The sequence below is a fragment of the Polistes fuscatus genome, unplaced genomic scaffold, assembly GCF_010416935.1.
Source record: "Polistes fuscatus isolate 324 unplaced genomic scaffold, CU_Pfus_HIC Scaffold2, whole genome shotgun sequence".
In the NCBI taxonomy this organism is placed as follows: Eukaryota; Metazoa; Arthropoda; class Insecta; order Hymenoptera; family Vespidae; genus Polistes; species Polistes fuscatus.
The window spans coordinates 13,607,773-13,629,216 of NW_025113096.1; the positions used below are offsets into that span (position 1 = coordinate 13,607,773).

The 21,444-nt window shown below is 34.1% G+C and overlaps 1 protein-coding gene across 8 annotated transcripts in view; it reads right to left on the reverse strand.

Annotated features, from left to right (window-relative positions):
• Window positions 1-21,444, reverse strand: part of LOC122516782 (solute carrier organic anion transporter family member 74D) — an 89,829-nt gene that overhangs the window by 49,647 nt on the left and 18,738 nt on the right. Inside the window, exon 1 of one of the 8 annotated variants that reach the window (XM_043634903.1) lies at window positions 8,335-9,105. The exons of 6 other annotated variants lie outside the window; for them this stretch is intronic. The gene's annotated coding sequence lies outside the window, so the exon portion shown is untranslated. Of the gene's footprint in view, window positions 1-8,334; window positions 9,106-21,444 lie in introns of those variants that run through there. One more of the 8 variants, XM_043634896.1, reaches the window with a different exon arrangement.

Here is a 21,444-nt window from a genome sequence, read left to right on the forward strand (position 1 = left end):
AGCGATACGCGTGTCTCTCTTGTAGGAGAACTCGTTGAAATACGAACGAAACGTATGCGACGCACGAATGATTTACGAGAGTTAGCGCACTTCTCGCACATTTTACACGAAGCTTCAACGCTAACGTTTGCTAACTGCGATTAAGGCCTTTTGCCTTACTTGCCACTAACTTTTTACGCAATCCTACGACTCATATGAATCTGTGCTTTTAAGAATGAACTTTACTCAATGTTGAAAAAGGGTGAAACGATTATTATGCTTTCTCACTTCTTCATTACTTTTAGTTCGTTCAATGATTTGAGATAGAAAGATTCATGTGATTTTTGTTTGATAATTAAACAATAATTTAATCAAGAGAAAAAAAATAAAATAAGAACAAAATGAGGAAAGAAGCATCAATCAAGAGGTATGACAAATGTGTAGAAACACAAATAAATAAATAGATTTACGATTTACAATGACAAGACAGGGACAATATAAGTGCAAGATACAAATAAGTTCAAGAATCAGATTTAACATAGAAATAGATTAGAATCAAGATAAAAACTAGAAAGTGTAATAAGGGTATTTGTGATATAATGAATAAACAGTTTTAGAATTGGATAAGGTCTAATATAGAAATAAGGTAGATTAATATCAAGATAGGACCAGGATGATGAAAGAACTGGGTTACTACAGGTGTAAGACGTAGATAGGGTCAAGATTGGATCAGATTTAACGCAGACAGAACAATGAAAGAATAGGGACACATGTTAAGTATAATAAGCAGAAAGATTTACAATTGGATCAGATCCAATAACGAAATAAAGTAGATAAAGATGAAAGTAAGATCTGGACGAGGATATTAAAGGACACCGACAGATTCAAAATTGAATCAGATTTAATTTAGGAACGGATTGAAATCAAGATAAAGACAGGACAATAAAAGAATAGGGTACATTTTCGGTAGTAAACAGAAAGATTCAGAATTGAATGAAGTCTAATATAGAAATAAAGTAGATTAAAATCAAGATAGAACCAGGAGAACGTCAGGACAATGTCAGGATGTGTATATCAACAGATATAAGATGCAAGCAAACTTAGGACTCGAATAGCATCGAGAATAGGAGAATACATTAAGATCAAGCGAGAAAGAATATCATGACAGAGACATCGACATAAAACACGGACAATCTTAGGGGCTAAAACAGGTCCAAGATAGGGACAAGATGCGAAATTGATACTGAACAGAAACTGAACGAATATATACAAACACATATACACATAGAAAGAGAGAGAGAGAGAGAGAGAGAGAGAGAGAGAGAGAGAAAGGCCCTAAATAGAGACAGGTACAGAAAGGAACACAGAATGGCAGAACAATTTAGCGTTAACATATTCTTTATACGCGAGCATCGAAATTACATGGCATGCCGTAACCGCAGAGAAGGGCCCCGAGAAGAAGCAGACGATGCAATCTTTTTTGAGAAAAAGTCTCGCCCTTGCGGCTCCACTTCTTCTTCCTTCCATCCATTCCTCTCTTCTACTTTTTTTTCTCTCTTTTTCCATCTCTCTCTCATCCTTTCCTTCTTGGAAATTTTTCTTATTATTATTCTATTTTTCTTGTTTGTTGTTTTCTTTTTCTTCTTTTCGTTTCTTTCTTTTAAAACTTCGAAAAGTCACTGGCAAAGGCGCGATCTCATGACTGCGTACGAATCCACTTGCTGGTAATAAGAAGAAAAGGGAATAACGTACGCGGACCGCCGCAGCTATTTGGCTAATGACGTTGCGGCCAGTGTGCGGAGCTTTTAAGCTCCCTTCACATCGGTGGCAACTTACGTACTCTTCCATGCGACCGGCTAATGCTTTCCACGACCACCCAAGCTATTGCTCTCCCTTAAAAACTGTGTTATTTTTCATTTAAAAAAAAATATATAAAAAAGAAATATTCATGAACCACCAACACTAATCTATGCGTACTTTTCTTTTCCCCATGACGTAAAAGCCGTCGGGGAGCAAAGTGCTGAGTTTATCACTTTGTAACTGGAAGAGCGAACATGATAAAAATTATATGTATATATAATGATAAAAAAATTATATGTATATATAATGATAAAAATTAGAAGAAAAAACAAAAGAAAAAGAATAATAAAAATATATTACAAGATAGTATTTACAATGGAAATTAGAATGTAGTTTGATCGAAGTACTTCACAGTTAGTATTAACTACAATGAAAGTGAACATTAGATTGCTAGATGTTTTGTATATACTTATTTTTCTTGAAATACGTCAATAAATTGAAGTTTAAAAAAAAAAAAGAATAAAATTTTATTTTAAAGAAACTTTTTTCGAAACAATTTTTATGTATGTATATATTTTGTTTTTAAAATACATTTTCCGCAGATATTTTCATATAGCACACACGCCCTTATTTCTATTTCTTTTGCATGATGCTTCAACTTGTCAATTCAATCGTTTTTCAATATTCTGTATAATATAATAGAAGCGTGAAAGTATTTCTATGCACAAGAAATAGGTTAGATGCGTGTAAAACGACCAAATTTGAAAATGTGACAATTTGATTCGCATCGATCAAAACAGATATAGCACATATGGATTTTTGGAACTAAGAAACGGGAAGGGGAAGGAATTAGTATTTGTATACATTTAATAATTCTATTACAAATCAATATATGTTAAAAAAAAAAATTATTTTAGTTTTTCAAAATAAATAGCAATAGAATCGTAAATGAGTCAAATTGACGCGTTCCGGCAATCTGGTTGTTGTTAATAGATAAATAAAATAAAAGCGAAGGAAAGAAAGGTGGGTAACGAGCGAGAGTAATAGGTAAGAAATAAAAAGAAAGTAGAACGGATGAAAGTATTTCTTTTTATTTTTCAACATGTCACACGTAAGCCGATCATACGTAATAGCATATTACAGCGCGGAGACTAATCATAGATAGTATGATAGGGTGGTAGCGTGGTGGCGCGTTGAGATAACCGAGAAACTAAATTCTCTCGCGGGAGGGAATTTCAGTTATTTAAAAGCTGACCGGCACGCGAATGATAATAACGAGAGAGCGTTATGCTCGCCGATCGATACGAATATAACCGGTTTAGTGAGAGAAGAGAATTTAGAAAATTGTAGGCAGTTAATGAGAGCAAAAGTATGGCCTAAGGTAATCTATTACTTTTTTTAACAATAATTATAACATATCAATACATTTTTCATAGTTGTTTTTTTAGCGATTGTAAAAAAAAAAATCATACAAAATGGCCGTCATTGAATTCAATGACACAAATTTATCCTTGCAACGATTACACGACTAATCGGATTTATTTATCATAAGTCGAGTCAATGAATTTTTCCATTTAAACGTATTTCAACGTTTTTACGTATATACGAATATTATACTTATGTATGTATAAGTCAAGGCAAATAATAGCTAACGTCATACGTCTCGAACGTTTTCTTCGAGCAACACGCGGCGTATTACGCGTTAAGTAAACGAGAAAACCCATAATGGAAACGAACGTTCCTCAAGGTGCGGACGACGACGACGACGACGACGACGACGACGACGACGACGAAGACTACGATTAAGCGAAGAGGACCAAGGTCAAACTTTTCGCAAGCCAGCCGTCATTTATCTTCGGCTCTCTAAGCTAGCTTAATCGATCTTCGACCTTCTCTAACCACGCATTAGAATTACAACGACAGTAGCAACTTACTAGGCAAGGACGAGTTTGACCGATCGGAAGAAATTCGAGATAAAAAGGGCGGCGGAGGAGAAGAGGAGGAGGAGGAGGGGGTCAGAGGGAAAGAAATAAAACAAAAGGAAAGAAAATCTCGTTTATGCGATTAAATTTGTTAACTCGTTCATTTCGATGAATATTTATGTGATTTTATGACGTCATGTAATTATCGATGACAGGTACACGTTATTAACGATTTTGACAAATATTAAGAAAAAAGAAAAATGTTGATGTATGAAAGAAAGAAAGAAAGAAAGAAAGAAAGAAGAATGAACAGAGAAAAGTATAATACATAAGTACGAACAATCATTGAAATTCCAACGCTTCGAGTCGCGTGACCATGTAAATCACGTGCCCGCCAATCGTAAGCGACAATGTAATAACTCAAAGTTACCACTTACTGAACGATAATGATTATATTCTTGGCATGTACCTATGTAACCGTCGGTCATACGGGATTCTCCAACGGAATACGAGATCCATCGATGCACTTTCGATATATCATACTTCTATCTCTTTTCATTTGAAATCATTCATAAGAAATATTTAAAAAGAAAAGTAAAAGAAACGTTTGCACGTAGTCGTTATTATAAAATAATATTTATATTTTTGAAAATATTCTACAAAGTGAGCAAAAAGAGTTTTTAATTTCTATTTTATATTTCATTTTATTAACCGTAAAATCACAATCTTAAAAATTGTCTAATAAGTATTAACGATTTCTCAGAACTTTTAGTTAATTTAAGGATTTTTGGTTCACCAACCTGTACATATAATATTTCTTGGAATTATTTTCTTTTCTTTCTTGTTTTAAAAGATGGCCGAGAGATTGATGCGTTCCACAAATGTTCATCTCGCGCGTTCTAATTCGTTACGGTTTCTGTCAGTTTATATTCGCGACGTTTTATTTACAATGTGGCCACTTCCAAAATGAATATTCATCGAGTTATTTCGGTTTGACGTTAGCACGAAGAATCTACACTTAGAGAGTGTTAACGGTACTTACCTGCCGGTAGCTTTAGTATCGGCGGCACGTTGAACATATATCTCCTACATATGTATATTCAAAACGATCTAACATAGCTTTCGTTATGTCTAGTAGGAAACCAAGTAAACTGCGAAAATCAAGAGACGAACGAACTTCTTGAAAGAGAAATCGTTTGTTACTGAACGCGATAAACAATTTTCTTTCTTATATATTAACACAAGTGTGTCGATTTTCATTTACATATAATTAGATTATTTTCAACCTATAGTATCTACTTGTATTATAAAAAGAACTAAATCCGAATGTATTTAAATACTTACGTATGTATTTAAATTCGTATCTACGCGTTTGAATCTATGCGTGCAAATTCAATGTAACTTGTGTATAAAAAATCTCTTAAGAAGGAGAGAGAGAGAGAGAGAGAGAGAGAGAATTAAATTGTCCTCTTTTTTCTTCTTCTTATATTAGATAGGTAGTTTGTTAATGTCAACTATACCCGTACATATTTTAAAATAAGTACTTACACAGTAGTTTCGGATTTGTCGTCACAAATGCCTAAACCTAACGGATTGTTAACACGACGAGCTACCACCTGCACTAACGGATCTAAAGCGACTAACAATGCGAACAGAGTTGATGTACAATGACAATATATTACATTTTACTTTTTCTTCTTGAATCTATTTTTCTTTCTCCCCTACCATTACCTACTCTTTTTTTAATACGTTGAAACAACAACGCGTGAATAGTACTCTATTTTTGAACTTTTACATTGAAGTAGAAAAATGAAATAGTGCTATGCACAAAAAGTTGTTATTCGCATGGGATGTAAAAGAAAATAAATTATTATCTAAATTTGTCTAGATTTTATTAAAAAAAGAAAAAAAGAAATGAGAAAATTTTTCCAGAAAATTATTTTTAAAAATTACAAATTGTATTTTCTAAATAATTTCGGTATAAAAAAAAATTTTATATGAAAAAAAAATCGTAATTTTTTTGCGTATAAGATATATAACACGTTTCATTTACGATATGCAATTATAAATGGTAATTTTTCTAAAAATAAAATTTACGTATATTAAAAACGATAACGTGTTTTTACAAAAAATACTATACAATAAATATATTTTGTACAAAATAAATAGAAAATTGACAATGAAAATTTGTTTCAAAAAACAACATTTATTTGTAAATTTACGATTGAACGAAAATCGAACAAAAATGGTGGATCATTTTAGTTGGTTAAAAAGAAATTTGGCTAGCACACTGTTAAGATGAAGGTAGAAGAAGAAGAAGAGGAAGAAGTAGAAATCGAAGAAAAAGAGGAAGAAGAGGAAGAAGAGGAGGTAGAAGAAGAAGAAAAAGAAGAAGAAGAAGAAGAAGAAGAAGAGGAAGAAGAAGAAGAAGAAGAAGATGAAGTTAGTGGAGGAAAGAAGTAGAGAAGAGAAGAGGAAGGGAACAGAGTGGCAGGTACACGAAACTCGTATTTTCTTCCTCCTTTTTCTTCCTCTTTTTCCATGGCATGCGTCGATGACGCATGGACCGGCTCTGACTTGCCGATCACGTTCTTTTTAAGCACCGAATTATACGCGAAAGCGAAGGATAAGGCGAATCATGGCGCCGAACGAATCCACACGACGAACCTTCCAAAATTCTCCTCTTTCTCACCGAATTTTGAGTACAAGTTCGTTATACTCAATACTATATACCTTATCGACAACCGACTTTTATCTTAATGACGTTTTATAGTTAAACGAAATTCCGAGATGCGTGCTATTAAAAAAAAAGAAAGAAAAAAAAAATAAATGTAATAATAAGTTTTCATTTCTAAAAAGTTACAAAAGAGACTAATAATACTCAGAAAAGTTTATAACAAAATGAATAACTCTAATTGAATATCTTAATAACGTATTACTTTTCCATTAAATTCCAAGATATATGCTATTAAAACAGAATGCAATAATAATTATATGTTTTAAAATTTAATAAATAACAAAACTGACAAAGCTTAGATATCATTAGAAAAACATTAATTATACATATATTCTTAATAAATGATTATACTAAATTATTATAAATTACCAACATTAAATTATCTATATTAAATCTAATAAAGAGAAAAAGAAAGTAACGATCCACAAACTATAATTATCCCCATCAGCTGATAAACGAGAGACAAACCTCGAATCAAATGAAATATTAAAACATCCTATTAAGTATCTAAACTTACACTTAATTCATAAAATAAAATAAATGAATAGTCGAAGAATAATCATCATCTTTTAGCCGATAAACCGTAATCGTAAGACAAACATCGAAAGTAAAATAACTCGATGTAATAGACGAAAAGGAAGAAATTTGTAAGTCAATTATTCGAAGATAAGAGGAAGGAATAAATAAGACGGTATAGATTTGTCCTCTCTGTGGATAATCGGAACGAAAAGAAAGGAACGAACCTGAGGAAGGAAATAGGTTGGCAAAAACCGAAAGGACAGAGAGCTCGATCAATAAAGCGCCTCGACGATGCTCGCTCGGTCGCGCTCGGCTCTACGTAGCGGAGAAAGTCGAGAAAACCTGATACGGGCTCGGGACCTTGAACGTGACACAGATCGAAGTGGGAGGAAAGATAGGGAGATGGAGGTCGATAAGCGGCTTTAGGCCGCACGATTCGAGATCCGATAGATCAAACAACATACACACACACATACAAATATATGCACACGCGTCGTGCTCGCGCGCGTGTGCACAGAAATAGGTCTTATGAACTTTTGAAAATAGATATACGCAAATGAATGAAAGGGTTGGCTGACAAACTGACGGACAGAGAAAGAAAGAAAAAAAGAAAGAGAGAGAGAGTGAGATATACAGACAGGGCTCATACGTTGGTTGCAAATATGTAAAATATAGAGACACACGCATGCAGGTGTGTAGGATGTAATCAATGTTAAATAGTTGTAGATAGTGGATGGTTACGACACCGAAAGGATAATAATGACGACGAGGACGACGAGGACGTGGACGAGGATAGTAGGTGTAGAAGAAGAACGTAGGTGGAGTTTACTCTTACCTGTCATATGGAGCGAGCGGAGGAGTGGATGCACTCTCATGCTCGAGCTCGCACACATACACACGAATCGAGAAATAGAGAAATAGAAAAAGAGAAAGAGAGAGAAAGAGATATTTGGCGGGCTCGAAAATAGCAAGAGAGTCGGCCGCTATTTCTCGCGCGCTTCTCCGCACGCACGCACGCACGCACGCATGCACGCATGCAGCCTTTCCGTCCAGTAGCAAGCACTCTTACTCGCTTTGGTCTCTATCTCTATCTCTCTCTCTCTCTTGTTATTTCTTGTTCTACCGGGTGTTAAAGACGCGTATGCACGTTCCTAGTCGCGTCATTCGCTCTTCATATTTCTCTCTCCTATTTATTTTCGTCCCGGTCATTATATATGTTTATATACTGTTTGCAAAAATTTCCAACTATAACGATTTCTCGTAAAAAAAGAAAACGATAAAATATCAAAGAAAAAAATATAAAAAGAAAATAAAATGAAGTTAATAAAAAACAATAGCAATAATCTCGTGCAATCTCAGTCATCCTCAATTTCATACCTTTAATATCTAGTCTATGTTGCGTCGTCGTGCCGAAGAAGATGCACCAACTACCTTCCTCTCCCGTTTAATTTCAACTGGTTCTTCTCCAGTCACGTAATAGTTACACTTTTCACGAACGTAACATAACGATCGATCTATATCGTCGATCTATTTTTTTCTCGTCTTCCTTCTTCTTCTTTTCTTCTTCTTCTTCTTCTTCTCTTCTTGTACGTCCTCCCTCTGTCTCTCTTTCTCATCCTCTTTAAAAAAAAACCCAGTTCACTCTAACCCTCGCGAACTATTTTACTACTATGACGAGAAATAACTATTCTCTATTAGTTTTTTTTTTAAATTTGTAAATTACAATATGACACCAAACGAACGCACACCTTATCACGCATGCACACGTGCGTTTCCTTCCTTTCTTCCTCTCTCTCTCTCTCTCTCTCTCCCTCTCGTAAGAGAGAGATACGCCGGAATCTCTCCGCCTGCGGAGCGAGAGAGACGAGGAGATGCTCGCGGCTCCGCGGTTCGCGCGCGACTGACCGAGGGCGAGAGTCGTTATTGGGAGCAGAGCGCGTTCGCCTTCTCTCTCTTTCTCACTCTTACTTACTCACTTACTCCTTCTCTATTACTCGACTCTCTCTCTCTCTCTCTGTTTCGCTCTTTTCCTCTGGCGCACTTGCTCTTTCTCACACTCACTCTCGACTCCCGCCGCCGCAGCCGACCGTTTGCCGGAGCAGGCGCGAAACGAACGAAACCGAAACTCAAACTCGGCTTTCGCCTCCTTCGTCTTCGCTTTTCTCTTTCTCTCCCTCTCTACCCTCTTTCTCCCTCTCTTTCTCTTTCTCTTTCGTAGGGAGTAAAACGCGCGCGCGCACGCTCGAGAAAGCCCTCCCCCTTTCAAACCTCCTCCGAAACTGGTCGGAGATGCTCCACTCTGCTCTCACTCGTTTCGGCACTGTAATCGACTGTCCGTACTCCTTCTTCTCACCCTCCTTCTTTCTTCCTTTCTTTATTTCTTTCTTTCTTTCTTTCCTTCTTTCTTTCCTGGTTTACCCTTCCACATTGCACAAAAGGCTCATCTCCAAGATGCTCGTCCTTCTAACCGACCAACTTTTATTCTAGAGTATTCTCTAATACCTACCCACCTTCCCTTTTTTCTTTTTCTCTTTGCGTTTCGTTTGCAACGTTCAAAACGCGTTTTATTATCATTGGGATATTTATATACGTAACGTACGTCTACGTTGAAGATTAGATCGCTTATGTTCGGTATTAATCGGTAATAATCTTCGATCGTGTGATATGTTTCATTATAATTATTTGGAAAAATTGCGGGAAAAATAATATGAAATTTGTTCTCGGTTATGTAAATTTGTAGGAGAATGAAAATTGATTGAAAATGAATGAACGAAGTCCTTTTAATAATGTGAACAAATATTTGAAATCGAAAGTATCTTCCCGCGCTCGAATGAAGAGGTCGCGCTCGATCTCTCGAATGCCAGGAGAATTCAATTTTCGTAATTCGTCGATATTGTCCTTTGCGGTAAAGAACATCTATCTTCTTCCAACCGCAAGAAAAATCTTTCTTCTCGAACACTCGACGTTATTCTGTCATCGCCGTCATCGTCATCGTTGTCGTCGTCGTCGTTGTCGAGATTTCCGCTTTAGAAACGTGGCATCCAATTTCTCGTGGTTTTCTCGAAATAATGTTTAAAAAAAAAAAAGAAAATAAAAAAATAAAACAGAATAAATATGTATGCACGTAATTAATTAATTGTAAGTAATAAAAAATTAGTAATAAAAAAGCTCTGTAGAAATTAGTTCGAAAAATGTTGTCGTTCAACATCGACGGGAAAGAAAAAGAGAATTTATTCGTAAAGATCTTGATCTAGAGAAGGAGAGATATAAAATAAAAAGAAATAATACACCAGTTCCCATGCGTGCGTAAAGGCAGTTAACAAGCTGTGAACATTTAACAATTATGCGGGGTTTGACGTACGATAAAGTCTTACATATCACGATCTACCTACAGATATACATATGTATACATATTTTTGAAGATTGACGCTACGAGGAGAGATACTCGAACGATTACGTCTCTCGAGGTGATCGATAAGTGCCGTAGAGATCGTATACTAACCGTAATCCCGTCATGCTTGTACTTTCATCGATGTCGACGGAACTACAACTTTCACGATTACTTCAGACTCCGTGCGTTCCGTCGTGTACCCACTTAAGAACGTTGCCGCGAATAGAAATCTTATTAAAACCTGATTCGATATCTATATACGAAATCCTATTGATCTTATTTTATCGATCCAAACTCGTCATTATTTGATCATTTTTACAATTTATTCATTTATCAATGTCATGCATCGTAAACATGCAATTATTTAAGCCTATATTAATGTACTATTGCTTGAACAAAAGAAATTGATTTACATCATTGATCAAAATTATACTAATTTTAAAATCACGTGAATGGACAGCAGCTCATACTAATCAAAAAAGACAAGGAAATTAATTTTGCTAAAATTGCTTAAGGATTAATAATACTTGAATAATATTTATAATGTACATATATACACACTAAAGATCTCCGTTTCTTTCCATATTAAAAAGAAATTAATCAAATAATGAGAAATTAATTGGTAGGTAACAATTTTACGAGCGCCGTGACCAAATGGACGGATAAAAATGAAAAATAAATTTTCTTCAGTTTTGAATGATATTCGTAATCCACATACTTAAGTAAGACATGCTAATATTTTAAAAAAGGAAAAAAAAGGAAAAATTAAAATTAAGCTCATTGGTAAAAATGTTCACGAAAATTTCGATCGAGTAGTCAGACAACACCGAAAATATCTAAAGAAGGAAATGAAGACGGAACGGAAAGTGTTTCGCGTAAATGTTTTTGCGATTCCGATTATTATTCGTTTCTCGTCGAGTCGTCGCGATACGTATACGCATGTACAACGAATACATACTTATACACAGGTAAGTACATCCTGAAACGCGTATCACTGAGGACGTGCTTGTGTTACGGGAAGCCAGGGATGAAGAAGAGGAGAACGAAGAGAAGGGAAAAGGGAGGGGGAAGGGAGAGGGGGGAAGAAGAAAGGAGAGGAGGGGAGAGGAAAAGGAGGAGAAGGAGGAGGAGGAGGAAGAGGAAGAAGAGAGGACGTAATAGGACGTACACTACGCGGTTAGTCTCGCCAACGAAGAGCAAGCAGACTTCAAGATGAAGACGATCGAAGAGTCAAAGGTACCGTTAGACGAACACCGTCGTCAGAATCTTCTATTGGCCGACGAACGGAACCCTCTGAATTAAAATCCGAACTTTTCGAATTCTCACAAATGGATGAAATAACAAAAGTTATATTTTTTATGAAAAAAAAAAAAAAACAATTTCCGCATTCAATTCCAACGATTTTCTAACGAATTGAAGGAATTTTGGATACTTGGAACTGACTGAAATAGAATCTCAAAAGATCAGATTCTAACGAGTTGATAGAATAAGAGAAAAGAAATATGTTTTCTACAAAAAATGATACATATAATTCTAACGACTTACAATAAATTTCTCGTACTCGGGATAGTGTATTCCAAATGAAATCTGATGCTTGAAATTTTATATGACAAACGGTACAATCTGAATATAAATTTATTCCTTTCGAATTCTGATAGGTGGACGGAATTAAAAAAGAAAATTCCTATTTTTTACGGAACCAATTGTTACATGAAATTTTAACAATTTTATAAAAAACATGATCAATTTCGCTTATCCTTGGAATCTTCCACTTCTAATCATTTTTTCTATTATTAATATTACTACTATTACAGAATTCGTAATCTTCGAGAGCAGCGATTGCAGTAAACGGTTGCTTGTTCTTTAGAATTCGTAGAAAAAAAGATAATAGTTAAACTAGATAAAGACGAATAAAATCGATGTATCTACACGGAAGTCGTAGACGCGATCGATGAAAGGTAATGCTTCGAAGTACGAAATAGTTTCACGTTTTGGCATCGTGCGAGATCACGTATAACGTTGTACGCGTAGTAAGTTTAAAGACTGCTTCGTGTCTGGCGAAATCGATGAATCGATAATATTGTAAAACATTTCTCTCTTCCTTCTTCCGTCGATACGATTATGTTGATATTTTTTATCCTCAAATTTCTATCTGTATATAGCATAAAATTGTAATACTTGTAAAGATCGAAAAACGAAGAAATAAATGGTCTTTAACAATTGCGAGGATAAAAGAATAAAAGAGAAAAAAAATTAATTGGGAAAAAAACAAATGAATTAAATAAATAAAAATATTCTATATATATAAAGCATAATAATAATTAAATACTTCTTTGAGATATTAAATAACACTATTAAATAACACTCCGAATTATACGCTCGTATATATGTATATGTGTAATTACATTATTAATTGTACCTTGGTATTGTTTCAAAGTCGATGTCAATATCCGCGAAGGTATTGCGTAACGATCATTTTTATTTTTTTTTCTATTATATTTTTATTTCTTTCCCGCCGTTTAAATTCTCCTTTCTTTTTTCTTTCTCGAACCGCAATGCAGCACTTGTTCCAGCAGTTAGAATAGTAACATTATCATAAATGAAAGGATCTTAGTGCTTGGTTCTATGGCGAATGTAGATTGACCTTCGATAGAGCAATCCGACCTTGGACACCCCGCATAGGAATCAATAGAACGACGGTAAGGATAGTCGCGTTCTCTCATAAGTGAAAGGATAACGAGGTCTATCCGTGTCTCTCGGTAACTCTCTCGCCTCGTAATCTTTACAACGGGACATGGGATACTGTCAACATCCGAAGGGATGGAATCATCTTCCATTTACTCTACTAATCTAAATAAGAAAAATTCATTTTCTTATACGACAATCGATGTCGTATCGACATAATTATGCGATCAAACATCTATAAATTTTAATTAAATTATAGAAATATCTATTTATTCTTATCCAAACTATTGTATTTGTAAAAGTTAATTTTTATGATAATTTCGATAAATATTTTAAATAAATGTAAAGTATTATATGGGATATATTATACACATAATGATATTATATATATATATATATAAATTTATTATGTTTATTTATTAAACATTATATATTAATATTATATAATTTGTTATTTTTACACAAATTTATGTAGGATATTTATTTTTTTATTTGTATTTTTATATTTATATAAGATGAATTGAAAAATTTTAATCCTAATATAAAAATAATTGTTTTTGATCAAACTGATTTTTATTTTTCGCTATAGTTTCAAAAATCTTTTAGAAAGAAATAGGCTCATAAATTTTCTACCCACCCTCGTATAGTAGTACTTATTCTTCATTTTTATTAGTTATTTGATCAGGAAATAATATTAAGAGAGTTTTGCCTTGTGACCTTCGCCTTGTCATCTCGTCTTTCAAAAATCTCAGATTTCACATTCTGCTTCAACATAAAAATAAGGAATTTATCCATCTAAATTCGTTAGGGATAGTGATATTAGACATATGTTGCAAGACCTTAAACTTCAAGGGTTGGATGTCAGTCAATGGTCCACATTTAAGACGTCTCTTGCAGACAGTCAAATACTTAAACATCTATTTCGGCACGACACAAAAAGATTTTTCACAAAATATGAAAAACATAAGTTTGCAGAAAAAATTCTGGAATAAATGACTAGTGAAGAAATTTCAAACAATAATGGCACTTCAAACCTACTCATAAAATTAGCTGGCGATCGAAACTGTTAAGGAAATAAAACTTTTTAACCCTTTTTTTGTAAGACTAAATTTTTCAACCCTCCTCGTGGTAGGCTCAAAACTTTTCAACCCATCGTCGTTTATTAAGTTCAATACTTTCCCGTCCATCCATGTATTTTTTTTTAATAATTTCTTTTTTTTTCAATTAAACTGTAAAAAATTTATTTTTCCATGTTACATGAAACGGATTGGTATATAAAAATACATGTGAAACTTTTCTTTTCCTTTTCTTGGAAATGTTTAAGCATTTCGTTTTACTGCTTGCACAGTGTATGGTCCTGATGGATTCCTACATCTGTGAAAAATTAAAAAAAAATCACTAGTCTGTTAACTGAGCTCTTTCTTTGTAAGTTTATATTAGACGAAAACATCAGCTCTCTCTTCTAAGGAATTACGAGGATGGAATCGTCACTGATTCGACAATTAGTACATTCTAAAAATCTTAAACACTACCTTCGCTACCATTAAGGGGAGAATTTTAGCTATCTCCGAAATATCAATATGGCTAGCGTACCCATTGGAGTAGAATTGCATTCTAATATTCATAGTAACGAATTGAACATTAACATTCTTTACAATCAGTTGCATTTAACATTCTTATTTAAACTCTTACTCGCAGTAGTCGAACATAATCAATCATACGAGTTTATATTGGCTCGAAAATCATTCTACGTAGTACAAGTAGTTTAAATATCGCAATATGTTCCACAAATTGAATTTGTACAAAAATCAAATATTTCCATAATAAAAACATAATATGCTAAGATTGTTCATTACTTAAATTATCATCAATATCATTTAAATTATTTAATAGACCATTGATTAAAACAAATTTGAATGATTACAATTCCGGAGTCGTTAGCAAACGTTAAGTTAAAATATAAATAGTGATAGGGTTCGTACGTGGAAGGCGATCGGTAATTGGATGATTAAAATAAAGGAAAAATGCGAATGCACGTTGATAAGAAAGAGAAAAGTTCTGTCGTCAAAGGGCAATGAAGGCAAATTAACGATGGAACGAGGAACGTCGCAGTGACACTGCACAGGCTTTACTCTGCCTCAACACAATATGTGGGCCAGACAACAATAATTGTTCGGCGTTTCCTGGTATATTATACCGCGTCTAATTGATACAGAGATGCCGCTGCTAATTCCACCACTGTCGTTGTTACTATCTTTAGCAGTGCCATTTACCCTACCAAAAGGAAACAACATGGAACTTAACAACTCTCCCTCACCCTTTCTCACTTTACTCTTATTCTCAAATTTATTTGATTTTTATTCCATAATTTATTCTAATTTTTTCTATATTAACTACATTATTTAGACACAATATTTAATCCTTGGAACTACAAAATCTTAAAAAACAAAGCCCAAGTTTTACAGATATTTTATTTTTTATCCAATTTTAGAAAGTACATTTATTTTAATTATTACGACGAAAAAATGACACAAGTCATTTGAATAGTATTGAATTATAAGTCCCTCTTTTGAAATAATTTTCAATTTCAGAGGTAATATAAATAATATTTTACCGTGTTTATTTAAGTATTACAAATATTGGACATTTGAATCATTTCTTTTTCTCTTCAAAGGGTTAATATTTGGTATGATTTGAATTGATGATATTAATATAAAAGTAATAAGAGTAATTTAGTGATGAAAGGAAATTGAATGAAAAGGCAGAAATCCTAATAGAAATAAATCAAGTATATATATAAATATAAAGTTATATCGATAAAAGGGTAGAGCTGTCTATTTTATATTAGACAAGCGAATCGTTTCTCGCGTACAATTAATTTGTTTGTCGTTTAGTTAGAACGATGTTGTAGGTCTGAACGAGACGCGTTGTCGACTGGATAGAAAGAAAGAATGAGAAAAAGAGAATGAAAAAGAGAGAGTGCATCTGTCACAATGCATCTAACTAAATTCGCACAATAGGGCTCTCCTTCGCATAGATCAGTGATCGCTCATAAAGTTACATTGCTTCTCTTTTATTCCAAAGTATCTCTTAACTCCCTGTAATGTACAGTTATTACGAATCAATATAATTTATTATAAATAAATTCTGTGTGTGTGTGTGTGTGTGTTCTGTTTTTATTTTTTTTTATTATATCGTTTTAAAAATAATTAATATGTATCAAAGATTTTTTTTTTATCAAAATATATTGAAGCAGTCGTTTAGGGAACTAAAAGTGTCGTACAATCGAGATAAATAGAGATACGTCACCGGAAACATCAATTCCCAGTTTAAAAATCATCCACGAGGTGGATAAAAATAAGCAAGTTAACTCCGTACAAAAGGGGTGAATTTATCTTTCCGAATGAATTTAAAGATCTCACCTCGAGATGCGAACGATCCGTCTCTGTGGATTTTGTTTGCTTATTTTCACGCTTGCGAGTGGAGAGTATTTAACAGGCTCGTTACTTCTTCTCGAGATAACGAAAAGCCAAGATTTTCACCTTTGATAATGGGCCAAGCCTAATTCGTCGTCCCTTTAACTTCAAGTCAAAAGGAATTTGAAAAAAAAAGAAAAAGAAAGAAATATATAAAGATAGATAAAGATAGATAAAGATAGATAAAGATAGATTTAAAACAATTTTTAAACTATCCAGGCAAATGCATACATAATTTATTTATCTACATGTTGTTTACTTCAAATCAAAAAAGCAATCTTTAATGTAATAATTTACGTATGGAAGAACGTCATGGAAGTTTCTATTCATCGATAACAGGTTAGACTTTGCGAAAAATATATGTACATGTATATTTTTCTATACGTGCAAGTAAAATTTCCAGAGATCTTAGTTGTTCGAAGTTATTTATAATAACAGCATGACGATTAACGTTACGTCCACCTAACGAGAATGAGATCCGAGCTCGTTTTATTCGTATTCTTTGATGTTTATTTTCCAGCAGAAACTCAGCCCTTCCCTTACGTCAAGCCACATTCTTTTAGAGATAACATCTTTGCGAATCCCGCAGGCTTGACATAAAAATGAATCGCTTGAGAGCACCGCCATCTTGGAAAGCTTTTATGCATATCTTTATAACATTAATGAAAGTTCTTTTTTTCTTAATTATTAAATTCAATACATTTTACTTTTAAGTTATTCGAATATGCATACACAAAATGAAAAATAAAAATTGTTATTACGATCTTTTTTCATCTTTTTCAAGTATTACTTTGTCACGAAAGTATCTTGCTTTCTCGTAGTAAGTTTTCCATGCAAAATATTTCGTGTGTGTTATTCTTCTCCCTTACCTTTTTTCTATACTGTATATTATTCAGTAATATAACATAAAATAACAAATATTTTGCATGTAAAATTACTAATGTATGAAAAAGAAAGAAACTTTTGGGACAATCCAATACATTGTTTATTGCGTTATTTAGAAAGTAATTTTGTTTTTCGTACAGAGTACGAGTATTAATGCAATGCAAACGAGAAAACAATCATGTACCATTTACGGAGAAAATATATTAAATAAATACCAATGTCAAAATTGATTTCCGAAATTTCGTTCTGGCAATTTCGATTTGAAAGATGTACCACATTCAGTTGAAGCGAATGACGACAAAAAAAGCACTGGCGAATGCTAATCGTTGCATAACAACGCGAGAAATAATTGAAAAGTTGAATTGATCAAATTTGACCACTTGTTACGCCTTGGAATTAAAATATGAACAAAAAATGTCTTCTCTTTATCATTGGAAAAAACGAAATTACATATTTATACAATATATATATATATAATATAACAATCACGTTCCTCGAGATTAACTCAAGTATTTTATATATTATTAAATACACTTAATTGTTTTTTTTTAAATAATAAAAATTATTTGAACCTGTATAGACGTAATAAAAAGAAAATTTTCTTCTTACAATTTCAATTTCGTTTCTTCCAAGTATAAATGCATATATGCATGCATTTGTCTACATATGTATGTGTATTTATATAACGTGTATATTCCTCGAGCCGTTAAAGTCAATCTGGGTGGATGTCGCGGTGTCGATTGGTCAAAGTGCCGGAGGCGTCGCGCGTTCCGATAAAAGGCGTGAAACGCATTTGCATCGATATCTGGGCCAGAGCGTCTCGTTGCCCAATGAAGTCGTTAGGTCCAGCCGGTCTGCCTAATGACGATTCATCGTTGGATCGTTCCTTGGTTCAACGCACTTGCTCGATTCTCCAAGAATGATAAGCTGCGTTTGCTAACGTGCAAAACGATGCACACTTGAATTCTCTTATATGAATTCGGTGGATTGAAAAGTTTGTCGCGAGTATCACTGCTCAACGTTTTGCAAACGTGCAAATCCTTGTGCAGCCAATGATTAAACTTGAAAAACATTATGCAAATTAATTGTTATACAAATTTCAAGCGTAAGTTTGCGAATATTTGCCAAATGTCTATTACCGTTAATTATTCTAGTAAGATAGAAATAAAAATTTAATAACAGGATGAGGATAATGTTGAAGAAAGAATAAACGTAATTTGTAAACGTTTTTAATTTGAGAAGATGACTCGGCCAAATTTCGTTGTCCGGTAATATAGGACACGCGATATTAGATAGATCTAACTAATTTGACGTAAGGGACGGTAGAGATGTGACGCACGATAATATCAGTAACGCGTACGCCAACGGTAGGTCTCTCTATTGGAAAATTAGATCCAATCTAATGCGGTGAACAGAACGGAGAGTCTCACGCTCGTAAGCACGAACAGAAACGACGAAACGCAAGCATAACTCGACCGAGTGCTTCTCACGTAAGTGAGGATGTATGTACAATGTTATACATATGTAAGTAAAATATAAGTAAAAGAGCGCGAAAGTTACTTTGCCCTTTATGATATAGCTAACGACGATGCAACAGAAACGATGAAAAATCTACGTCGGTTCGACCTATCGAAACTGTTCGAGAAAGTTACCTCTAACCCAAAAACTATATTTCACATACGATAACCTTTAGATCGATATAATAATACTAATCATAATTATTTCAATATGCATCCGATAAATATAAAATAGAACGATAATCGTTAATTATTGTGACCTTTACGTATATAAAGGTAACATATTTATATATATGTATATACATCGTTGGCCCTAACTCAATATATTTCGTCTGCCCCTTCCAAGAAGGCAATTATGCTTAAATTAGTAAATTAGACGTGGCTTGACTCTTCGCATTGTCGAAACTGGATTGGAATCTGTATGATCCACTCGACTCGTTCTCAGGCCACAATGTCCTTACTTACGAGCTCTACCTTCTAACGATCGCGAACGATCGCGAAAGGTCGTAAAGGTCGTCTTCGTCGTCATCGTCAATCATAGGAACCTTTTTTTTCTTTTCTTTTATTTTATTTTAATCATTTTTCATTCTTTTCTTTTCTAAATCAATCGTATCGATTAGTGCAATTAAATTCGAGTCGACTAACCTAGGATGATGAGATACAATTTATACTAAAGAAATAAAATCATAAAAGAATAATATGAACTTAACGAAAGGGTAAGTACGTATGCGTGTATTCGAGAAAACGAGATTTCGTATCTCTGAACGACGAGACGATGCACATAGTATGCACGTCTTCTTCTTTTTCTACTTCTTAACTGTCTCTTTGAAAAAATCCGATAAAGAAAGAAAGAAAGAAAGAGAGAAAGATATAGATAAAAAGAGACGAAGATACTCGTCGGTCGTTTCGAATTGTACGAAATACGTCGGATTCGAACGATCCGGTCGAGCCGGAATGACCTCGTTTCGCAATAGCCGCGAGACGAGAAGCGACGACAAAAGACATCGGTGAAGAGGAATAAAAGAGGGAATAAGAAGAATAGGAAGATCGTTGATACGAGTACGAATACATACATACATACGCAAGATGCATACGCATTGGTTGTTATCGATTACCAAGTGTGCCGATCGAAATGCAATCGTATGCGAATACGAGTGTTAGGTAACTCATTGTGTTGTGTGTGCCGATTTGTAAAATACGAACAGAAAAAAAATAGAGAGAGAGAAAGAGAGAGAGAGAGAGAGAGACAGAAATAAAAAAAACGAGCGAAATAAAAAGAGAGAGAGAGGAAGGGAAAGGGAGGGAAAGGGTGGTAGAGGGGTGGTATAGAGGGGTGGAGGGGGCTAGGAGTCGTATCTTTTCACCTTATTTTTGAGAGTTTCTCGCTTCGAGCTCGCTGAATTATTGATGAGAGCGAACGATCGGCAAAGCAAGCAAGCAAGCAAGTAACCAACCAACCAACCAACCATCCAACCAAGCAAGCAGCAACCAACCAACCGGCAGACAGAATTCAGATATACGCGTCGTATGAACGCACACGAGTGCAGGAGAGACTCGTAGAACGAGCGGACGAGAGCGATTAATGCGAGCGACGATCGTCCGCTTTGACCGAAGTCCATCGAGGTCGCCGATTTTCGTACGAGATAGGCCACGCATGTGCGCTTTTCTGCTTCGATGAGCTTTACAAGGAGAATCGAATCTTTTTTTCTATCCCGAATGAAGAAAGAAACATCGAGAATCTTAAAGAAGATAAAAAGAAATTGAAACGAGATACAACGATTGAACGATCCTATTTAAAGAAAAGGAAAAAGAACAAAAAAGAAATAAAGAAAAAAAAGTATACACGTACGTATTTAACACTAAACCTATCACACGTGATAGGTCAAATGACCGCGTCCTGTAATTTGTAAAAAACTCGCTAAAAATGCATAAAATGTATATTATTCATTTCTACATAAAAGAAAATATATTGTTTACTATTCAATTGACTTAAATCTCATTCTGCATTAAGATAAATATTTTTTTTTTAAAGCGGTTATTTGACCGTTCACAAAAGGAATAGGTATACATGAAGTGTCGGTAAGGTTTAGTGTTAAAGTAAATAATTATATTATAATATAAATCATACGATCATAATGTTTTACTAATTTTTTAACTTAATCCATTGTCATGGTTATCGATGAATATATAAAGTAGATAAGATCAGATATCGACAGAAAAAAAAAAGAAGAATTTAACGATCTTACTTAAATAAAAAATGTATGTAAGATTTATGTCACGGATCTTCATATGCCTATTATCGACAAGACCTGAATAATAATATTCGTTGACGTAATATTCCTTGTTCCACGTAACTACACGCATCCCATCAATTTCTCTTGACAAAACTCTGAAACGGAAGGAAGGTTTGCAAAAGGGGAGTCGTTCGTGACCTTGTCTCTTTGGCTACGTCCCCTATTTTTTTCCCCCATTCCTTGGATTAAATTCGAGATGTAAAAAACTCAAAACGAGCTACGGGTAACTCGATCCATCG